The sequence below is a fragment of the Paralichthys olivaceus genome, chromosome 5, assembly GCF_024713975.1.
Source record: "Paralichthys olivaceus isolate ysfri-2021 chromosome 5, ASM2471397v2, whole genome shotgun sequence".
In the NCBI taxonomy this organism is placed as follows: Eukaryota; Metazoa; Chordata; class Actinopteri; order Pleuronectiformes; family Paralichthyidae; genus Paralichthys; species Paralichthys olivaceus.
This window is the reverse complement of record NC_091097.1, coordinates 21,989,233-22,011,732: the sequence shown is the minus strand read 5'-3', so window position 1 is coordinate 22,011,732 and position 22,500 is coordinate 21,989,233. Positions and strand designations below refer to the sequence as shown.

The 22,500-nt window shown below is 42.7% G+C and overlaps 7 non-coding genes across 7 annotated transcripts; all 7 read left to right on the top strand.

The window, feature by feature from the left end:
* Nucleotides 1–6,352: 6,352 nt before the first annotated feature.
* LOC138408673 (5S ribosomal RNA) lies at nucleotides 6,353–6,471 on the top strand. Its single transcript, XR_011241992.1, has one exon. It is a non-coding gene; the product is annotated as a 5S ribosomal RNA (ribosomal RNA).
* Nucleotides 6,472–13,260: 6,789 nt separating this feature from the next.
* Nucleotides 13,261–13,379, top strand: LOC138408672 (5S ribosomal RNA). The gene has a single exon (XR_011241991.1). It is a non-coding gene; the product is annotated as a 5S ribosomal RNA (ribosomal RNA).
* A 490-nt stretch (nucleotides 13,380–13,869) lies between these two features.
* Nucleotides 13,870–13,988, top strand: LOC138409219 (5S ribosomal RNA). The gene has a single exon (XR_011242539.1). It is a non-coding gene; the product is annotated as a 5S ribosomal RNA (ribosomal RNA).
* Nucleotides 13,989–14,477: 489 nt separating this feature from the next.
* On the top strand, nucleotides 14,478–14,596 carry LOC138408671 (5S ribosomal RNA). The gene has a single exon (XR_011241990.1). It is a non-coding gene; the product is annotated as a 5S ribosomal RNA (ribosomal RNA).
* A 490-nt stretch (nucleotides 14,597–15,086) lies between these two features.
* Nucleotides 15,087–15,205, top strand: LOC138408670 (5S ribosomal RNA). Its single transcript, XR_011241989.1, has one exon. It is a non-coding gene; the product is annotated as a 5S ribosomal RNA (ribosomal RNA).
* A 490-nt stretch (nucleotides 15,206–15,695) lies between these two features.
* LOC138408669 (5S ribosomal RNA) lies at nucleotides 15,696–15,814 on the top strand. Its single transcript, XR_011241988.1, has one exon. It is a non-coding gene; the product is annotated as a 5S ribosomal RNA (ribosomal RNA).
* A 491-nt stretch (nucleotides 15,815–16,305) lies between these two features.
* On the top strand, nucleotides 16,306–16,424 carry LOC138408471 (5S ribosomal RNA). Its single transcript, XR_011241790.1, has one exon. It is a non-coding gene; the product is annotated as a 5S ribosomal RNA (ribosomal RNA).
* The last annotated feature ends 6,076 nt before the right edge of the window (nucleotides 16,425–22,500 follow it).

The following is a 22,500-nucleotide window of genomic DNA, read 5'->3' as shown; positions in this document are numbered from 1 at the left end:
GATGATGGTGATGATTCACATGTATAAAGGAGGTATTGTGGGTGGAGTTAATCGCTTACGGCCATACCACCCTGAACACGCCCTTGAACGCACCACGGAGTGACGACATCAACCAGCGACCCGGAAGCAAGCCACCACGGGTGGCTGCGGAGGAACTATTTTTCTTTTTTTTTTCTCTCTCTTTTCCAGCTTTTCTTGTTCTCTCTCTACATTCCCTATTTTTCTACCTCATATATGTAAATCCAACCGGACATTAGTGTTGTGATTGTCTTGTTGTGTGTATGTGTGTGTCCCCCGCGGCAGTGACGCACTGTGAGGGGGAATCGTAGCCTGCCAGGAAGTGCTCCCGAGACAATGGCAGAGACAAGCACGGAGCGGCGGAGTTTAACCGCTGACACCCACGGAGGTGACAGCGGTGGAGAGACGGAGCTGACGCAGGGTAAGTGCTGCAAAATAAATGAGAGGAACGACAGGGAGCAGACAGTGATGGTAGAGATGGAGGGCGAGGACACGGCTATGGAGCTGATGCGTTGCGTACGCGAGCTGTGTGGAGGGCTACTGGCGTGCAGACAGATAACCGAAAAAAAATATGAAATGACGATGAGCCATCCGAAAGGAAAGGACAGGCTCATGGAAGGATTTAAGATTGGGGAGAATCGGGTGCACGTCAGAGAGCTAATAAATGACGAGCTAGTAGTGTCTTTCATGAATCTGCCATTTTATATTGAGGACAGGGAGATACTGGCAAAGCTACAACTCTGGGGAGTATCAGCAGTATCTCCCATTAAAAGAAGGATGTGGCCAGGGACAAATGTAGCTGATGGGACAAGGTTCCTGAAAGTAAAATTTAATAATGAAATACAATCACTGCCGTATTCCGCTAGATTTGACACAGCGCTGGGAGCTGAGTACTTCAGGGTGCTGCATGATAAGCAGGTGAAGGTGTGCAGGTTGTGCATTAAACCAGGGCACATAATGAGAGAGTGCCCTGAATTTCACTGCAACAGATGTGGAGTGCAGGGTCATTATGCAAGGGAATGCACGCAGGGGAAGAAGAGATGTGATCTATGCCAGAACCTTATGAGTGAATGCAGATGCAATAAGAGTGAGGCAGAAGACGACACAAATGAGAGTGGACAAGAAAGTGAGAGCGGAGGCAGTGAGGAGGGGGAGGCAGAGTATATGGAAAGTGAGGAGGAGGGAGTCAGAAAAGAAATGGAGGAGACAGAGAAAGAGGATGCAGGCAAGCAGGAAGGAGAGAGGCCGACAGAGGAGACGGAAGGCGGAAAGAAAGATGGAGCGAACCGGAAGGAAAGGAAGGAGAGAACGAAAGGAAACAACGAGGAGGAGGATGCGGGAAGGAGGAGAGGAGCGCTGGCGCGTGAGGTGAGGACAGAAGGGACGGCAGACAGGAGGAGTGACGGGGTGGAGAAGAAAGGTCCCAAAACGAAGGAGACGAGAGGGCCAGAGAAGGGGGCGACTGTCGAAAGACAAGACGGAAAGGAGGAAGCAGGCCCGGGGAGAACGCGACGAGAGGATGACACAGGAAGGACGGAGAATGCACTGAGTGGAGCTAAGCCCACAGAGACTGCAGAGGAGACTACCACACCACAGACGGTAGGATCCGAAACAGACATGGATATAGAGGAACAAATGAAACAACTAAGAAAAAGACAGAATACTAAGAGGCATACGAGGAATAATAAGAAAAGTAAAACTAAGGAAATAACAAAATGAAAGTAAAAATAATAATAATGTTAACAATAATTTCAATAAATGCAAGGGGGCTAAAGAACAAAAACAAAAGACATCAGATATATGGGAAGAGTAATTATGACATAATATGCTTACAGGAAACACACTGGAATGAGAGATGTATGAAAGAGGTGGAGGATGAATGGAGGGGAGAAGTATTTGCAAATAATGGAGATGGGAATGCGAGGGGTGTAGCAATATTAACAAAAAAAGGAGTGATAGGGAATGTAAGAAGGTGTGAAGATGAGGGAGATGGGAGGATGATAGGGATCAAATTTGAATATAAGAATGAGGAAATGAAGCTGGTAAATGTGTATATGCCGAATGAGGAGAAAGAAAGAAAGGTGATGATTGAAAAGATGGGAACGATGTGTGATGACAACTGCATGATTGTGGGGGACTTCAATGTGTGGTGTGAGAAACTGGACGTGTCAACAAACATGCACTTTAAAAATGACACAACAAGAGAGGTATTAAAAAAATTAAAAAGTATGAAAGGACTGAGTGACGTATGGAGAGAAAGAAATCCAGAGAGGAGAGCGTTCTCAAGAACACAACTGGTAAAAGGGGAATTAAAACAGAGTAGGATAGATTTAGTATTAAGCACAAAAAGCATAGCAGAAAGGATAAAAGAAATAGAATATAGAACCACAACGTATAGTGATCATAAGGAGTTAAAATTTACAATAGGGGGGGGGACAAAGAGAAGAGGAGGGGGACTGTGGTGCATGAATGGGGAGTTGCTGAGAGATGAAAAATATAAAAAAGAAGTGAGAGAATACATAAGGTGGGAGAAGGATGACAGGATGTATGAGGAAGATATAGGGAGGTGGTGGGAAGGGGTAAAAGAGGGAGTACGGACCATGAGCATAAAACACAGTAGGAAGAGGGGGAAAACACAGAGAGAGAAGGAAAAAAAGTTAAAAGAGGAGTTGAGAGAAGAGGAAAAGAAAGCTGAGGAGGATGGCAAGTATGATTTGGGGGAATATATAAAGAAGAAAGATGAACTGAAAGAGATAGAACAGGGAAAGTGCAAGGGAGCAATAATTAGAAGTAAGGCAAGAGATGTAGTAGAGGGGGAAAAATGTACAGGTTATTTCTTAGGGCTAGAGAAGGTAAGGCAAAAGAATAATTATTTTGAGCAAGTGGAGGGAAAGAGAGGGGAAAGAATAACTGACTTTGTAGGGATAGTGGAAAGAGTAGGAGAATTCTATAGGGAGTTATTTAAGAAAGAAGAAGTAGATGAGGAGAGTAGCAGGCAGGTGATAGAAAAGATGGAAGCTAGGCTGAGTGATGAGGATAGAGAAGGATGTGAAGGAGAGATAACTAAAGGAGAGATAGGGAAAGCAATAGATGAGTTAGGCAGGAATAAAAGTCCAGGGATAGATGGGATAATAGGAGAGTTTTATATAGAGTTTAAGGAAGAATTAGTGCCAGTGTTAGATAGATTATTTAGGTATATAGAAGAGAAGGGAGAGATGCCACACAGCATGACAATAGGGCTAGTTAGTATAATTTACAAAAAAGGGAGCAGGGACAAATTAGAAAACTACAGACCACTCACAATGTTAAATGGTGATTATAAAATACTAGCAAAGGTGTTAGCAAATAGGATAAAGGGGGTTATAGGGACGGTGGTGGGAAGCACACAAGCATATAGCATACCAGGAAGAGACATAGCCGACACAATAAGCAGTATTAGGGACACCATCACACACATGAAGGGGAACAAAATAGGGATAGTAGCGAGTTTGGATCTGAATAAAGCATTTGATAGAGTAGATCATGGGTATTTATATAAGGTATTAGATAAAGTGGGTTTTGGAAATAGGATGATAGGATGGATAAGGAGGATGTATGAAAGAGCAGCGAGTAAGATAAAAATAAACGGGATAGTGACAGAGGAGTTTAGATTAGAGAGATCAGTTAGACAGGGATGTCCGCTATCGGCTCTGCTGTACGCCTTGTCAGCAGAGCCGCTAGCGGCACTAATATTGCAAAATAGAGGGATTAAGGGCATAGAACTACCGGGTGGACAGATGAGCACGCTATATCAATATGCAGACGACACAACAGTGACAGTTAGGGACAAAGAAAGTGTAGTAGAGGTTTTAAAAAGTGTAGAGCAGTATGGTAGGGCATCAGGAGCAAAAGTAAACATAGAGAAATCAGAGATAATGTACATAGGGGAGAACAGAGAAGAGAGAGAGGAGATCAGAATGAAGGAAAACAAAGGGTATATGAAGGTGTTAGGTGTAAATTTAGGGATAGAAGAGAAAGAAGGGAGAGATAGGCAGTATGAGGGGATAGTGAATAGGATTAGAAAGACGTTAGGGTTTTGGAAGAGAAGAGCATTGAAGCTAAAAGGGAAGGTAATTGTAGTAAATTGTTTAATAATGAGCAAGCTGGTGTATGTGATGAATGTGATGGATGTGCCTGAGAAAGTGATGAAAGAAGTGGGAGGGATGGTGAGTGACTTTTTGTGGGATGGGAAGGGGGTTAGAATAGCAAGGGAAGTACTAGAAAACGAGTATGAAGACGGGGGACTGAAACTGGTTAACTTAGAGAGAAAAAAAAAAGCACTGAGGGTGAAAATGATGGTGAGATACTTAAAGAATAAAAGTGATCAGGTGTGGAAGGTGTGTTTAACAGAAGCTATCAACAAAACTGGAGGGTGTGGTGAGAGTGGAGTGTATATGAAAATGAAAAAAGGGATGTTAGATGGAGTGACTGATTATTACAAAGAGATGCTGGGAGCGTGGGGAGAGTTTCTGAGTTTCGTGAAGTATGAATGCAAAAATGTAAAGCAGGTATGGGAGCAGCCAGCGTTTTTAAATACAAAAATCACAGTGGAGGGGGAGACCATCTTTAACAGGGTAATATGGAGAGCAGGGATAAGGAAGGTGAGGGACATGGTGTACGAGTACACACCGGGTTTTATGAGGGCACAGGTGATTGTAGATGAGGTCAGGGGGAATGGGGATGAAATATGGCCGGGTACAGCTGAAGGGGTCATAGAAAAAATAAAAAAAGCAATGCCCAAAGAATGGATGGAAATGATTGAGAGAGAGAACGTGAACGGAGGAGAAGATGAAATAGATATGTATGTAGGGGAAGGGGAGTGCAAGTTGAGTCTGAAGGATGTAAAAACAAGGATGATATATGAATGTATGAGGGAGAAAGAACTGAGGAGGCCGGCTGCAGAGAAAGTGTGGGTCAAAGTAATGAATAACATGGATGCAAAGCAAATATGGACCAATCTGAGAGTGAAGTGGAACACGACTGAATGTGAACACTTTGACTACATGCTAAGGCACAACAGGATATACAACAACCTGATAAAGAGCAAGTTTGACCGGGAGGTGGGAAAGGAATGTGACGTATGTGAAGTGGGAGTGGAGACATGTATGCATGAGTTTGTTGAATGTGGGGAACTAAGGGTGTACTTTGGGAAAATAAGGGAGTTAATAAATAGGTGCTGGGAGGGAGACTTTGTGGGGAGGAGCGAATGGAAGAAGCTGTGGTTGTTTGGCGTGGTGGAGAGAAAGAGAGGATGCAATGTAAATCTGTTAAACTATGTCCTGAGCCACGCACGATATGCAGTGAAACTAAGGAGAAACACTGCGCAGTATGAAAGGAGAAAATGTGACGTGTGGAATGTTTTTAAAAATTTGACAGAAAGGGATGTGAAAGTGATGCACAGCTACATTGGGAAAGACGACTTTCAGAAAGGGTTTGTGGACGGGAGCACCTTCATAGAAATAACGAATGGAGATGTGAATGAGGTGAGAATGGATTTTGGTTAAGATTTGTTTTGGGGCTTTTTGTTTTTGGTTGGTTTTATTGCTTTTATTGATTTGTGTGTTTCCTGTATCGAGTGATGTATACATGTGAAAAGTTAAGACCTGACAGAGGCAAACATGTAAAGGAACGATGTAAAAAACAAATGTATGTAAAAAAAATGTAAATTCAATCTATTTTTGATAATAAAAGAAAAAAAAAAAAAAAAAACACGCCCGATCTCATCCGATCTCGGAAGCTAAGCAGGGTTGGGCCTGGTTAGTACTTGGATGGGAGACTGCCTTGGAATACCAGGTGCTGTAAGCTTTTTAGACTTTTCTTTGCAGAGGGCGCTGTTGCTGCTGCTTCAGAGGAGACACCTCTTGGAAAGAGCAGGAAAGACTGTTCATCAAAGGAAAAAAGAATATGGAACCCTCACATCATCACTGAAAGGTGAGAGTGAGCATTCATCAGATTTGTTTCTAATCAAAACACTACTTTATTCATGTTTTATTAACATATCATTTTCAAATTGTCTTATTTGGAGAGAGCGATGAAAGAGCAGGGAGTTTACTCTGCATCAAGGAAACAACTGGATATGAAACACTGACAATATTGCTGAAGGTCATTTTTGAAAATTGTAATGATTTTTTTCTTGCAACGATATGACAAAATTTCACCTTGAGATTGATTTTGGAACAATTGACCCCCCCGCCCACCCACACCTCAAGATTCTATGGTTGCAAAGCAACAGAAGAACCATTGATGATGGTGATGATTCACATGTATAAAGGAGGTATTGTGGGTGGAGTTAATCGCTTACGGCCATACCACCCTGAACACGCCCGATCTCATCCGATCTCGGAAGCTAAGCAGGGTCGGGCCTGGTTAGTACTTGGATGGGAGACTGCCTTGGAATACCAGGTGCTGTAAGCTTTTTAGACTTTTCTTTGCAGAGGGCGCTGTTGCTGCTGCTTCAGAGGAGACACCTCTTGGAAAGAGCAGGAAAGACTGTTCATCAAAGGAAAAAAGAATATGGAACCCTCACATCATCACTGAAAGGTGAGAGTGAGCATTCATCAGATTTGTTTCTAATCAAAACACTACTTTATTCATGTTTTATTAACATATCATTTTCAAATTGTCTTATTTGGAGAGAGCGATGAAAGAGCAGGGAGTTTACTCTGCATCAAGGAAACAACTGGATATGAAACACTGACAATATTGCTGAAGGTCATTTTTGAAAATTGTAATGATTTTTTTCTTGCAACGATATGACAAAATTTCACCTTGAGATTGATTTTGGAACAATTGACCCCCCCGCCCACCCACACCTCAAGATTCTATGGTTGCAAAGCAACAGAAGAACCATTGATGATGGTGATGATTCACATGTATAAAGGAGGTATTGTGGGTGGAGTTAATCGCTTACGGCCATACCACCCTGAACACGCCCTTGAACGCACCACGGAGTGACGACATCAACCAGCGACCCGGAAGCAAGCCACCACGGGTGGCTGCGGAGGAACTATTTTTCTTTTTTTTTTCTCTCTCTTTTCCAGCTTTTCTTGTTCTCTCTCTACATTCCCTATTTTTCTACCTCATATATGTAAATCCAACCGGACATTAGTGTTGTGATTGTCTTGTTGTGTGTATGTGTGTGTCCCCCGCGGCAGTGACGCACTGTGAGGGGGAATCGTAGCCTGCCAGGAAGTGCTCCCGAGACAATGGCAGAGACAAGCACGGAGCGGCGGAGTTTAACCGCTGACACCCACGGAGGTGACAGCGGTGGAGAGACGGAGCTGACGCAGGGTAAGTGCTGCAAAATAAATGAGAGGAACGACAGGGAGCAGACAGTGATGGTAGAGATGGAGGGCGAGGACACGGCTATGGAGCTGATGCGTTGCGTACGCGAGCTGTGTGGAGGGCTACTGGCGTGCAGACAGATAACCGAAAAAAAATATGAAATGACGATGAGCCATCCGAAAGGAAAGGACAGGCTCATGGAAGGATTTAAGATTGGGGAGAATCGGGTGCACGTCAGAGAGCTAATAAATGACGAGCTAGTAGTGTCTTTCATGAATCTGCCATTTTATATTGAGGACAGGGAGATACTGGCAAAGCTACAACTCTGGGGAGTATCAGCAGTATCTCCCATTAAAAGAAGGATGTGGCCAGGGACAAATGTAGCTGATGGGACAAGGTTCCTGAAAGTAAAATTTAATAATGAAATACAATCACTGCCGTATTCCGCTAGATTTGACACAGCGCTGGGAGCTGAGTACTTCAGGGTGCTGCATGATAAGCAGGTGAAGGTGTGCAGGTTGTGCATTAAACCAGGGCACATAATGAGAGAGTGCCCTGAATTTCACTGCAACAGATGTGGAGTGCAGGGTCATTATGCAAGGGAATGCACGCAGGGGAAGAAGAGATGTGATCTATGCCAGAACCTTATGAGTGAATGCAGATGCAATAAGAGTGAGGCAGAAGACGACACAAATGAGAGTGGACAAGAAAGTGAGAGCGGAGGCAGTGAGGAGGGGGAGGCAGAGTATATGGAAAGTGAGGAGGAGGGAGTCAGAAAAGAAATGGAGGAGACAGAGAAAGAGGATGCAGGCAAGCAGGAAGGAGAGAGGCCGACAGAGGAGACGGAAGGCGGAAAGAAAGATGGAGCGAACCGGAAGGAAAGGAAGGAGAGAACGAAAGGAAACAACGAGGAGGAGGATGCGGGAAGGAGGAGAGGAGCGCTGGCGCGTGAGGTGAGGACAGAAGGGACGGCAGACAGGAGGAGTGACGGGGTGGAGAAGAAAGGTCCCAAAACGAAGGAGACGAGAGGGCCAGAGAAGGGGGCGACTGTCGAAAGACAAGACGGAAAGGAGGAAGCAGGCCCGGGGAGAACGCGACGAGAGGATGACACAGGAAGGACGGAGAATGCACTGAGTGGAGCTAAGCCCACAGAGACTGCAGAGGAGACTACCACACCACAGACGGTAGGATCCGAAACAGACATGGATATAGAGGAACAAATGAAACAACTAAGAAAAAGACAGAATACTAAGAGGCATACGAGGAATAATAAGAAAAGTAAAACTAAGGAAATAACAAAATGAAAGTAAAAATAATAATAATGTTAACAATAATTTCAATAAATGCAAGGGGGCTAAAGAACAAAAACAAAAGACATCAGATATATGGGAAGAGTAATTATGACATAATATGCTTACAGGAAACACACTGGAATGAGAGATGTATGAAAGAGGTGGAGGATGAATGGAGGGGAGAAGTATTTGCAAATAATGGAGATGGGAATGCGAGGGGTGTAGCAATATTAACAAAAAAAGGAGTGATAGGGAATGTAAGAAGGTGTGAAGATGAGGGAGATGGGAGGATGATAGGGATCAAATTTGAATATAAGAATGAGGAAATGAAGCTGGTAAATGTGTATATGCCGAATGAGGAGAAAGAAAGAAAGGTGATGATTGAAAAGATGGGAACGATGTGTGATGACAACTGCATGATTGTGGGGGACTTCAATGTGTGGTGTGAGAAACTGGACGTGTCAACAAACATGCACTTTAAAAATGACACAACAAGAGAGGTATTAAAAAAATTAAAAAGTATGAAAGGACTGAGTGACGTATGGAGAGAAAGAAATCCAGAGAGGAGAGCGTTCTCAAGAACACAACTGGTAAAAGGGGAATTAAAACAGAGTAGGATAGATTTAGTATTAAGCACAAAAAGCATAGCAGAAAGGATAAAAGAAATAGAATATAGAACCACAACGTATAGTGATCATAAGGAGTTAAAATTTACAATAGGGGGGGGGACAAAGAGAAGAGGAGGGGGACTGTGGTGCATGAATGGGGAGTTGCTGAGAGATGAAAAATATAAAAAAGAAGTGAGAGAATACATAAGGTGGGAGAAGGATGACAGGATGTATGAGGAAGATATAGGGAGGTGGTGGGAAGGGGTAAAAGAGGGAGTACGGACCATGAGCATAAAACACAGTAGGAAGAGGGGGAAAACACAGAGAGAGAAGGAAAAAAAGTTAAAAGAGGAGTTGAGAGAAGAGGAAAAGAAAGCTGAGGAGGATGGCAAGTATGATTTGGGGGAATATATAAAGAAGAAAGATGAACTGAAAGAGATAGAACAGGGAAAGTGCAAGGGAGCAATAATTAGAAGTAAGGCAAGAGATGTAGTAGAGGGGGAAAAATGTACAGGTTATTTCTTAGGGCTAGAGAAGGTAAGGCAAAAGAATAATTATTTTGAGCAAGTGGAGGGAAAGAGAGGGGAAAGAATAACTGACTTTGTAGGGATAGTGGAAAGAGTAGGAGAATTCTATAGGGAGTTATTTAAGAAAGAAGAAGTAGATGAGGAGAGTAGCAGGCAGGTGATAGAAAAGATGGAAGCTAGGCTGAGTGATGAGGATAGAGAAGGATGTGAAGGAGAGATAACTAAAGGAGAGATAGGGAAAGCAATAGATGAGTTAGGCAGGAATAAAAGTCCAGGGATAGATGGGATAATAGGAGAGTTTTATATAGAGTTTAAGGAAGAATTAGTGCCAGTGTTAGATAGATTATTTAGGTATATAGAAGAGAAGGGAGAGATGCCACACAGCATGACAATAGGGCTAGTTAGTATAATTTACAAAAAAGGGAGCAGGGACAAATTAGAAAACTACAGACCACTCACAATGTTAAATGGTGATTATAAAATACTAGCAAAGGTGTTAGCAAATAGGATAAAGGGGGTTATAGGGACGGTGGTGGGAAGCACACAAGCATATAGCATACCAGGAAGAGACATAGCCGACACAATAAGCAGTATTAGGGACACCATCACACACATGAAGGGGAACAAAATAGGGATAGTAGCGAGTTTGGATCTGAATAAAGCATTTGATAGAGTAGATCATGGGTATTTATATAAGGTATTAGATAAAGTGGGTTTTGGAAATAGGATGATAGGATGGATAAGGAGGATGTATGAAAGAGCAGCGAGTAAGATAAAAATAAACGGGATAGTGACAGAGGAGTTTAGATTAGAGAGATCAGTTAGACAGGGATGTCCGCTATCGGCTCTGCTGTACGCCTTGTCAGCAGAGCCGCTAGCGGCACTAATATTGCAAAATAGAGGGATTAAGGGCATAGAACTACCGGGTGGACAGATGAGCACGCTATATCAATATGCAGACGACACAACAGTGACAGTTAGGGACAAAGAAAGTGTAGTAGAGGTTTTAAAAAGTGTAGAGCAGTATGGTAGGGCATCAGGAGCAAAAGTAAACATAGAGAAATCAGAGATAATGTACATAGGGGAGAACAGAGAAGAGAGAGAGGAGATCAGAATGAAGGAAAACAAAGGGTATATGAAGGTGTTAGGTGTAAATTTAGGGATAGAAGAGAAAGAAGGGAGAGATAGGCAGTATGAGGGGATAGTGAATAGGATTAGAAAGACGTTAGGGTTTTGGAAGAGAAGAGCATTGAAGCTAAAAGGGAAGGTAATTGTAGTAAATTGTTTAATAATGAGCAAGCTGGTGTATGTGATGAATGTGATGGATGTGCCTGAGAAAGTGATGAAAGAAGTGGGAGGGATGGTGAGTGACTTTTTGTGGGATGGGAAGGGGGTTAGAATAGCAAGGGAAGTACTAGAAAACGAGTATGAAGACGGGGGACTGAAACTGGTTAACTTAGAGAGAAAAAAAAAAGCACTGAGGGTGAAAATGATGGTGAGATACTTAAAGAATAAAAGTGATCAGGTGTGGAAGGTGTGTTTAACAGAAGCTATCAACAAAACTGGAGGGTGTGGTGAGAGTGGAGTGTATATGAAAATGAAAAAAGGGATGTTAGATGGAGTGACTGATTATTACAAAGAGATGCTGGGAGCGTGGGGAGAGTTTCTGAGTTTCGTGAAGTATGAATGCAAAAATGTAAAGCAGGTATGGGAGCAGCCAGCGTTTTTAAATACAAAAATCACAGTGGAGGGGGAGACCATCTTTAACAGGGTAATATGGAGAGCAGGGATAAGGAAGGTGAGGGACATGGTGTACGAGTACACACCGGGTTTTATGAGGGCACAGGTGATTGTAGATGAGGTCAGGGGGAATGGGGATGAAATATGGCCGGGTACAGCTGAAGGGGTCATAGAAAAAATAAAAAAAGCAATGCCCAAAGAATGGATGGAAATGATTGAGAGAGAGAACGTGAACGGAGGAGAAGATGAAATAGATATGTATGTAGGGGAAGGGGAGTGCAAGTTGAGTCTGAAGGATGTAAAAACAAGGATGATATATGAATGTATGAGGGAGAAAGAACTGAGGAGGCCGGCTGCAGAGAAAGTGTGGGTCAAAGTAATGAATAACATGGATGCAAAGCAAATATGGACCAATCTGAGAGTGAAGTGGAACACGACTGAATGTGAACACTTTGACTACATGCTAAGGCACAACAGGATATACAACAACCTGATAAAGAGCAAGTTTGACCGGGAGGTGGGAAAGGAATGTGACGTATGTGAAGTGGGAGTGGAGACATGTATGCATGAGTTTGTTGAATGTGGGGAACTAAGGGTGTACTTTGGGAAAATAAGGGAGTTAATAAATAGGTGCTGGGAGGGAGACTTTGTGGGGAGGAGCGAATGGAAGAAGCTGTGGTTGTTTGGCGTGGTGGAGAGAAAGAGAGGATGCAATGTAAATCTGTTAAACTATGTCCTGAGCCACGCACGATATGCAGTGAAACTAAGGAGAAACACTGCGCAGTATGAAAGGAGAAAATGTGACGTGTGGAATGTTTTTAAAAATTTGACAGAAAGGGATGTGAAAGTGATGCACAGCTACATTGGGAAAGACGACTTTCAGAAAGGGTTTGTGGACGGGAGCACCTTCATAGAAATAACGAATGGAGATGTGAATGAGGTGAGAATGGATTTTGGTTAAGATTTGTTTTGGGGCTTTTTGTTTTTGGTTGGTTTTATTGCTTTTATTGATTTGTGTGTTTCCTGTATCGAGTGATGTATACATGTGAAAAGTTAAGACCTGACAGAGGCAAACATGTAAAGGAACGATGTAAAAAACAAATGTATGTAAAAAAAATGTAAATTCAATCTATTTTTGATAATAAAAGAAAAAAAAAAAAAAAAAACACGCCCGATCTCATCCGATCTCGGAAGCTAAGCAGGGTTGGGCCTGGTTAGTACTTGGATGGGAGACTGCCTTGGAATACCAGGTGCTGTAAGCTTTTTAGACTTTTCTTTGCAGAGGGCGCTGTTGCTGCTGCTTCAGAGGAGACACCTCTTGGAAAGAGCAGGAAAGACTGTTCATCAAAGGAAAAAAGAATATGGAACCCTCACATCATCACTGAAAGGTGAAAGTGAGCATTCATCAGATTTGTTTCTAATCAAAACACTACTTTATTCATGTTTTATTAACATATCATTTTCAAATTGTCTTATTTGGAGAGAGCGATGAAAGAGCAGGGAGTTTACTCTGCATCAAGGAAACAACTGGATATGAAACACTGACAATATTGCTGAAGGTCATTTTTGAAAATTGTAATGATTTTTTTCTTGCAACGATATGACAAAATTTCACCTTGAGATTGATTTTGGAACAATTGACCCCCCCGCCCACCCACACCTCAAGATTCTATGGTTGCAAAGCAACAGAAGAACCATTGATGATGGTGATGATTCACATGTATAAAGGAGGTATTGTGGGTGGAGTTAATCGCTTACGGCCATACCACCCTGAACACGCCCGATCTCATCCGATCTCGGAAGCTAAGCAGGGTCGGGCCTGGTTAGTACTTGGATGGGAGACTGCCTTGGAATACCAGGTGCTGTAAGCTTTTTAGACTTTTCTTTGCAGAGGGCGCTGTTGCTGCTGCTTCAGAGGAGACACCTCTTGGAAAGAGCAGGAAAGACTGTTCATCAAAGGAAAAAAGAATATGGAACCCTCACATCATCACTGAAAGGTGAGAGTGAGCATTCATCAGATTTGTTTCTAATCAAAACACTACTTTATTCATGTTTTATTAACATATCATTTTCAAATTGTCTTATTTGGAGAGAGCGATGAAAGAGCAGGGAGTTTACTCTGCATCAAGGAAACAACTGGATATGAAACACTGACAATATTGCTGAAGGTCATTTTTGAAAATTGTAATGATTTTTTTCTTGCAACGATATGACAAAATTTCACCTTGAGATTGATTTTGGAACAATTGACCCCCCCGCCCACCCACACCTCAAGATTCTATGGTTGCAAAGCAACAGAAGAACCATTGATGATGGTGATGATTCACATGTATAAAGGAGGTATTGTGGGTGGAGTTAATCGCTTACGGCCATACCACCCTGAACATGCCCGATCTCGTCAGATCTCGGAAGCTAAGCAGCGTCGGGCCTGGTTAGTACTTGGATGGGAGACTGCTTGGGAATACCAGGTGCTGTAAGCTTTTTAGACTTGTCTGTGCAGAGGGCGCTGTTGCTTCTGCTTCAGAGGAGACACCTCTTGGAAAGAGCAGGAAAGACTGTTCATCAAAGGAAAAAGAATATGGAACCCTCACATCATCACTGAAAGGTGAGAGTGAGCATTCATCAGATTTGTTTCTAATCAAAACACTACTTTATTCATGTTTTATTAACATATCATTTTCAAATTGTCTTATTTGGAGAGAGCGATGAAAGAGCAGGGAGTTTACTCTGCATCAAGGAAACAACTGGATATGAAACACTGACAATATTGCTGAAAGTCATTTTTGAAAATTGTAATGATTTTTTTCTTGCAACGATATGACAAAATTTCACCTTGAGATTGATTTTGGAACAATTGACCCCCCCGCCCACCCACACCTCAAGATTCTATGGTTGCAAAGCAACAGAAGAACCATTGATGATGGTGATGATTCACATGTATAAAGGAGGTATTGTGGGTGGAGTTAATCGCTTACGGCCATACCACCCTGAACACGCCCGATCTCATCCGATCTCGGAAGCTAAGCAGGGTCGGGCCTGGTTAGTACTTGGATGGGAGACTGCCTTGGAATACCAGGTGCTGTAAGCTTTTTAGACTTTTCTTTGCAGAGGGCGCTGTTGCTGCTGCTTCAGAGGAGACACCTCTTGGAAAGAGCAGGAAAGACTGTTCATCAAAGGAAAAAAGAATATGGAACCCTCACATCATCACTGAAAGGTGAGAGTGAGCATTCATCAGATTTGTTTCTAATCAAAACACTACTTTATTCATGTTTTATTAACATATCATTTTCAAATTGTCTTATTTGGAGAGAGCGATGAAAGAGCAGGGAGTTTACTCTGCATCAAGGAAACAACTGGATATGAAACACTGACAATATTGCTGAAGGTCATTTTTGAAAATTGTAATGATTTTTTTCTTGCAACGATATGACAAAATTTCACCTTGAGATTGATTTTGGAACAATTGACCCCCCCGCCCACCCACACCTCAAGATTCTATGGTTGCAAAGCAACAGAAGAACCATTGATGATGGTGATGATTCACATGTATAAAGGAGGTATTGTGGGTGGAGTTAATCGCTTACGGCCATACCACCCTGAACACGCCCGATCTCATCCGATCTCGGAAGCTAAGCAGGGTCGGGCCTGGTTAGTACTTGGATGGGAGACTGCCTTGGAATACCAGGTGCTGTAAGCTTTTTAGACTTTTCTTTGCAGAGGGCGCTGTTGCTGCTGCTTCAGAGGAGACACCTCTTGGAAAGAGCAGGAAAGACTGTTCATCAAAGGAAAAAAGAATATGGAACCCTCACATCATCACTGAAAGGTGAGAGTGAGCATTCATCAGATTTGTTTCTAATCAAAACACTACTTTATTCATGTTTTATTAACATATCATTTTCAAATTGTCTTATTTGGAGAGAGCGATGAAAGAGCAGGGAGTTTACTCTGCATCAAGGAAACAACTGGATATGAAACACTGACAATATTGCTGAAGGTCATTTTTGAAAATTGTAATGATTTTTTTCTTGCAACGATATGACAAAATTTCACCTTGAGATTGATTTTGGAACAATTGACCCCCCCGCCCACCCACACCTCAAGATTCTATGGTTGCAAAGCAACAGAAGAACCATTGATGATGGTGATGATTCACATGTATAAAGGAGGTATTGTGGGTGGAGTTAATCGCTTACGGCCATACCACCCTGAACACGCCCGATCTCATCCGATCTCGGAAGCTAAGCAGGGTCGGGCCTGGTTAGTACTTGGATGGGAGACTGCCTTGGAATACCAGGTGCTGTAAGCTTTTTAGACTTTTCTTTGCAGAGGGCGCTGTTGCTGCTGCTTCAGAGGAGACACCTCTTGGAAAGAGCAGGAAAGACTGTTCATCAAAGGAAAAAAGAATATGGAACCCTCACATCATCACTGAAAGGTGAGAGTGAGCATTCATCAGATTTGTTTCTAATCAAAACACTACTTTATTCATGTTTTATTAACATATCATTTTCAAATTGTCTTATTTGGAGAGAGCGATGAAAGAGCAGGGAGTTTACTCTGCATCAAGGAAACAACTGGATATGAAACACTGACAATATTGCTGAAGGTCATTTTTGAAAATGTTAATGATTTTTTTCTTGCAACGATATGACAAAATTGCACCTTGAGATTGATTTTGAAACAATTGACCCCCCCAACCCACCCACACATCAAGATTCTATGGTTGCAAAGCAACAGAAGAACCATTGATGATGGTGATGATTCACATGTATAAAGGAGGTATTGTGGGTGGAGTTAATAGCTTACGGCCATACCACCCTGAACACGCCCGATCTCATCCGATCTCGGAAGCTAAGCAGGGTCGGGCTTGGTTAGTACTTGGATGGGAGACTGCCTGGGAATACCAGGTGCTGTAAGCTTTTTAGACTTTTCTTTGCAGAGGGCGCTGTTGCTGCTGCTTCAGAGGAGACACCTCTTGGAAAGAGCAGGAAAGACTGTTCATCAAAGGAAAAAAGAATATGGAACCCTCACATCATCACTGAAAGGTGAGAATGAGCATTCATCAGATTTGTTTCTAATCAAAACACTACTTTATTCATGTTTTATTAACATATCATTTTCAAATTGTCTTATTTGGAGAGAGCGATGAAAGAGCAGGGAGTTTACTCTGCATCAAGGAAACAACTGGATATGAAACACTGACAATATTGCTGAAGGTCATTTTTGAAAATTGTAATGATTTTTTTCTTGCAACGATATGACAAAATTGCACCTTGAGATTGATTTTGAAACAATTGACCCCCCCAACCCACCAACACATCAAGATGCTTTGGTTGCAAAGCAACAGAAGAACCATTGATGATGGTGATGATTCACATGTATAAAGGAGGTATTGTGGGTGGAGTTAATCGCTTACGGCCATACCACCCTGAACACGCCCTTGAACGCACCACGGAGTGACGACATCAACCAGCGACCCGGAAGCAAGCCACCACGGGTGGCTGCGGAGGAACTATTTTTCTTTTTTTTTTCTCTCTCTTTTCCAGCTTTTCTTGTTCTCTCTCTACATTCCCTATTTTTCTACCTCATATATGTAAATCCAACCGGACATTAGTGTTGTGATTGTCTTGTTGTGTGTATGTGTGTGTCCCCCGCGGCAGTGACGCACTGTGAGGGGGAATCGTAGCCTGCCAGGAAGTGCTCCCGAGACAATGGCAGAGACAAGCACGGAGCGGCGGAGTTTAACCGCTGACACCCACGGAGGTGACAGCGGTGGAGAGACGGAGCTGACGCAGGGTAAGTGCTGCAAAATAAATGAGAGGAACGACAGGGAGCAGACAGTGATGGTAGAGATGGAGGGCGAGGACACGGCTATGGAGCTGATGCGTTGCGTACGCGAGCTGTGTGGAGGGCTACTGGCGTGCAGACAGATAACCGAAAAAAAATATGAAATGACGATGAGCCATCCGAAAGGAAAGGACAGGCTCATGGAAGGATTTAAGATTGGGGAGAATCGGGTGCACGTCAGAGAGCTAATAAATGACGAGCTAGTAGTGTCTTTCATGAATCTGCCATTTTATATTGAGGACAGGGAGATACTGGCAAAGCTACAACTCTGGGGAGTATCAGCAGTATCTCCCATTAAAAGAAGGATGTGGCCAGGGACAAATGTAGCTGATGGGACAAGGTTCCTGAAAGTAAAATTTAATAATGAAATACAATCACTGCCGTATTCCGCTAGATTTGACACAGCGCTGGGAGCTGAGTACTTCAGGGTGCTGCATGATAAGCAGGTGAAGGTGTGCAGGTTGTGCATTAAACCAGGGCACATAATGAGAGAGTGCCCTGAATTTCACTGCAACAGATGTGGAGTGCAGGGTCATTATGCAAGGGAATGCACGCAGGGGAAGAAGAGATGTGATCTATGCCAGAACCTTATGAGTGAATGCAGATGCAATAAGAGTGAGGCAGAAGACGACACAAATGAGAGTGGACAAGAAAGTGAGAGCGGAGGCAGTGAGGAGGGGGAGGCAGAGTATATGGAAAGTGAGGAGGAGGGAGTCAGAAAAGAAATGGAGGAGACAGAGAAAGAGGATGCAGGCAAGCAGGAAGGAGAGAGGCCGACAGAGGAGACGGAAGGCGGAAAGAAAGATGGAGCGAACCGGAAGGAAAGGAAGGAGAGAACGAAAGGAAACAACGAGGAGGAGGATGCGGGAAGGAGGAGAGGAGCGCTGGCGCGTGAGGTGAGGACAGAAGGGACGGCAGACAGGAGGAGTGACGGGGTGGAGAAGAAAGGTCCCAAAACGAAGGAGACGAGAGGGCCAGAGAAGGGGGCGACTGTCGAAAGACAAGACGGAAAGGAGGAAGCAGGCCCGGGGAGAACGCGACGAGAGGATGACACAGGAAGGACGGAGAATGCACTGAGTGGAGCTAAGCCCACAGAGACTGCAGAGGAGACTACCACACCACAGACGGTAGGATCCGAAACAGACATGGATATAGAGGAACAAATGAAACAACTAAGAAAAAGACAGAATACTAAGAGGCATACGAGGAATAATAAGAAAAGTAAAACTAAGGAAATAACAAAATGAAAGTAAAAATAATAATAATGTTAACAATAATTTCAATAAATGCAAGGGGGCTAAAGAACAAAAACAAAAGACATCAGATATATGGGAAGAGTAATTATGACATAATATGCTTACAGGAAACACACTGGAATGAGAGATGTATGAAAGAGGTGGAGGATGAATGGAGGGGAGAAGTATTTGCAAATAATGGAGATGGGAATGCGAGGGGTGTAGCAATATTAACAAAAAAAGGAGTGATAGGGAATGTAAGAAGGTGTGAAGATGAGGGAGATGGGAGGATGATAGGGATCAAATTTGAATATAAGAATGAGGAAATGAAGCTGGTAAATGTGTATATGCCGAATGAGGAGAAAGAAAGAAAGGTGATGATTGAAAAGATGGGAACGATGTGTGATGACAACTGCATGATTGTGGGGGACTTCAATGTGTGGTGTGAGAAACTGGACGTGTCAACAAACATGCACTTTAAAAATGACACAACAAGAGAGGTATTAAAAAAATTAAAAAGTATGAAAGGACTGAGTGACGTATGGAGAGAAAGAAATCCAGAGAGGAGAGCGTTCTCAAGAACACAACTGGTAAAAGGGGAATTAAAACAGAGTAGGATAGATTTAGTATTAAGCACAAAAAGCATAGCAGAAAGGATAAAAGAAATAGAATATAGAACCACAACGTATAGTGATCATAAGGAGTTAAAATTTACAATAGGGGGGGGGACAAAGAGAAGAGGAGGGGGACTGTGGTGCATGAATGGGGAGTTGCTGAGAGATGAAAAATATAAAAAAGAAGTGAGAGAATACATAAGGTGGGAGAAGGATGACAGGATGTATGAGGAAGATATAGGGAGGTGGTGGGAAGGGGTAAAAGAGGGAGTACGGACCATGAGCATAAAACACAGTAGGAAGAGGGGGAAAACACAGAGAGAGAAGGAAAAAAAGTTAAAAGAGGAGTTGAGAGAAGAGGAAAAGAAAGCTGAGGAGGATGGCAAGTATGATTTGGGGGAATATATAAAGAAGAAAGATGAACTGAAAGAGATAGAACAGGGAAAGTGCAAGGGAGCAATAATTAGAAGTAAGGCAAGAGATGTAGTAGAGGGGGAAAAATGTACAGGTTATTTCTTAGGGCTAGAGAAGGTAAGGCAAAAGAATAATTATTTTGAGCAAGTAGAGGGAAAGAGAGGGGAAAGAATAACTGACTTTGTAGGGATAGTGGAAAGAGTAGGAGAATTCTATAGGGAGTTATTTAAGAAAGAAGAAGTAGATGAGGAGAGTAGCAGACAGGTGATAGAAAAGATGGAAGCTAGGCTGAGTGATGAGGATAGAGAAGGATGTGAAGGAGAGATAACTAAAGGAGAGATAGGGAAAGCAATAGATGAGTTAGGCAGGAATAAAAGTCCAGGGATAGATGGGATAATAGGAGAGTTTTATATAGAGTTTAAGGAAGAATTAGTGCCAGTGTTAGATAGATTATTTAGGTATATAGAAGAGAAGGGAGAGATGCCACACAGCATGACAATAGGGCTAGTTAGTATAATTTACAAAAAAGGGAGCAGGGACAAATTAGAAAACTACAGACCACTCACAATGTTAAATGGTGATTATAAAATACTAGCAAAGGTGTTAGCAAATAGGATAAAGGGGGTTATAGGGACGGTGGTGGGAAGCACACAAGCATATAGCATACCAGGAAGAGACATAGCCGACACAATAAGCAGTATTAGGGACACCATCACACACATGAAGGGGAACAAAATAGGGATAGTAGCGAGTTTGGATCTGAATAAAGCATTTGATAGAGTAGATCATGGGTATTTATATAAGGTATTAGATAAAGTGGGTTTTGGAAATAGGATGATAGGATGGATAAGGAGGATGTATGAAAGAGCAGCGAGTAAGATAAAAATAAACGGGATAGTGACAGAGGAGTTTAGATTAGAGAGATCAGTTAGACAGGGATGTCCGCTATCGGCTCTGCTGTACGCCTTGTCAGCAGAGCCGCTAGCGGCACTAATAATGCAAAATAGAGGGATTAAGGGCATAGAACTACCGGGTGGACAGATGAGCACGCTATATCAATATGCAGACGACACAACAGTGACAGTTAGGGACAAAGAAAGTGTAGTAGAGGTTTTAAAAAGTGTAGAGCAGTATGGTAGGGCATCAGGAGCAAAAGTAAACATAGAGAAATCAGAGATAATGTACATAGGGGAGAACAGAGAAGAGAGGGAGGAGATCAGAATGAAGGAAAACAAAGGGTATATGAAGGTGTTAGGTGTAAATTTAGGGATAGAAGAGAAAGAAGGGAGAGATAGGCAGTATGAGGGGATAGTGAATAGGATTAGAAAGACGTTAGGGTTTTGGAAGAGAAGAGGATTGAAGCTAAAAGGGAAGGTAATTGTAGTAAATTGTTTAATAATGAGCAAGCTGGTGTATGTGATGAATGTGATGGATGTGCCTGAGAAAGTGATGAAAGAAGTGGGAGGGATGGTGAGTGACTTTTTGTGGGATGGGAAGGGGGTTAGAATAGCAAGGGAAGTACTAGAAAACGAGTATGAAGACGGGGGACTGAAACTGGTTAACTTAGAGAGAAAAAAAAAAGCACTGAGGGTGAAAATGATGGTGAGATACTTAAAGAATTAAAGTGATCAGGTGTGGAAGGTGTGTTTAACAGAAGCTATCAACAAAACTGGAGGGTGTGGTGAGAGTGGAGTGTATATGAAAATGAAAAAAGGGATGTTAGATGGAGTGACTGATTATTACAAAGAGATGCTGGGAGCGTGGGGAGAGTTTCTGAGTTTCGTGAAGTATGAATGCAAAAATGTAAAGCAGGTATGGGAGCAGCCAGCGTTTTTAAATCCAAAAATCACAGTGGAGGGGGAGACCATCTTTAACAGGGTAATATGGAGAGCAGGGATAAGGAAGGTGAGGGACATGGTGTACGAGTACACACCGGGTTTTATGAGGGCACAGGTGATTGTAGATGAGGTCAGGGGGAATGGGGATGAAATATGGCCGGGTACAGCTGAAGGGGTCATAGAAAAAATAAAAAAAGCAATGCCCAAAGAATGGATGGAAATGATTGAGAGAGAGAACGTGAACGGAGGAGAAGATGAAATAGATATGTATGTAGGGGAAGGGGAGTGCAAGTTGAGTCTGAAGGATGTAAAAACAAGGATGATATATGAATGTATGAGGGAGAAAGAACTGAGGAGGCCGGCTGCAGAGAAAGTGTGGGTCAAAGTAATGAATAACATGGATGCAAAGCAAATATGGACCAATCTGAGAGTGAAGTGGAACACGACTGAATGTGAACACTTTGACTACATGCTAAGGCACAACAGGATATACAACAACCTGATAAAGAGCAAGTTTGACCGGGAGGTGGGAAAGGAATGTGACGTATGTGAAGTGGGAGTGGAGACATGTATGCATGAGTTTGTTGAATGTGGGGAACTAAGGGTGTACTTTGGGAAAATAAGGGAGTTAATAAATAGGTGCTGGGAGGGAGACTTTGTGGGGAGGAGCGAATGGAAGAAGCTGTGGTTGTTTGGCGTGGTGGAGAGAAAGAGAGGATGCAATGTAAATCTGTTAAACTATGTCCTGAGCCACGCACGATATGCAGTGAAACTAAGGAGAAACACTGCGCAGTATGAAAGGAGAAAATGTGACGTGTGGAATGTTTTTAAAAATTTGACAGAAAGGGATGTGAAAGTGATGCACAGCTACATTGGGAAAGACGACTTTCAGAAAGGGTTTGTGGACGGGAGCACCTTCATAGAAATAACGAATGGAGATGTGAATGAGGTGAGAATGGATTTTGGTTAAGATTTGTTTTGGGGCTTTTTGTTTTTGGTTGGTTTTATTGCTTTTATTGATTTGTGTGTTTCCTGTATCGAGTGATG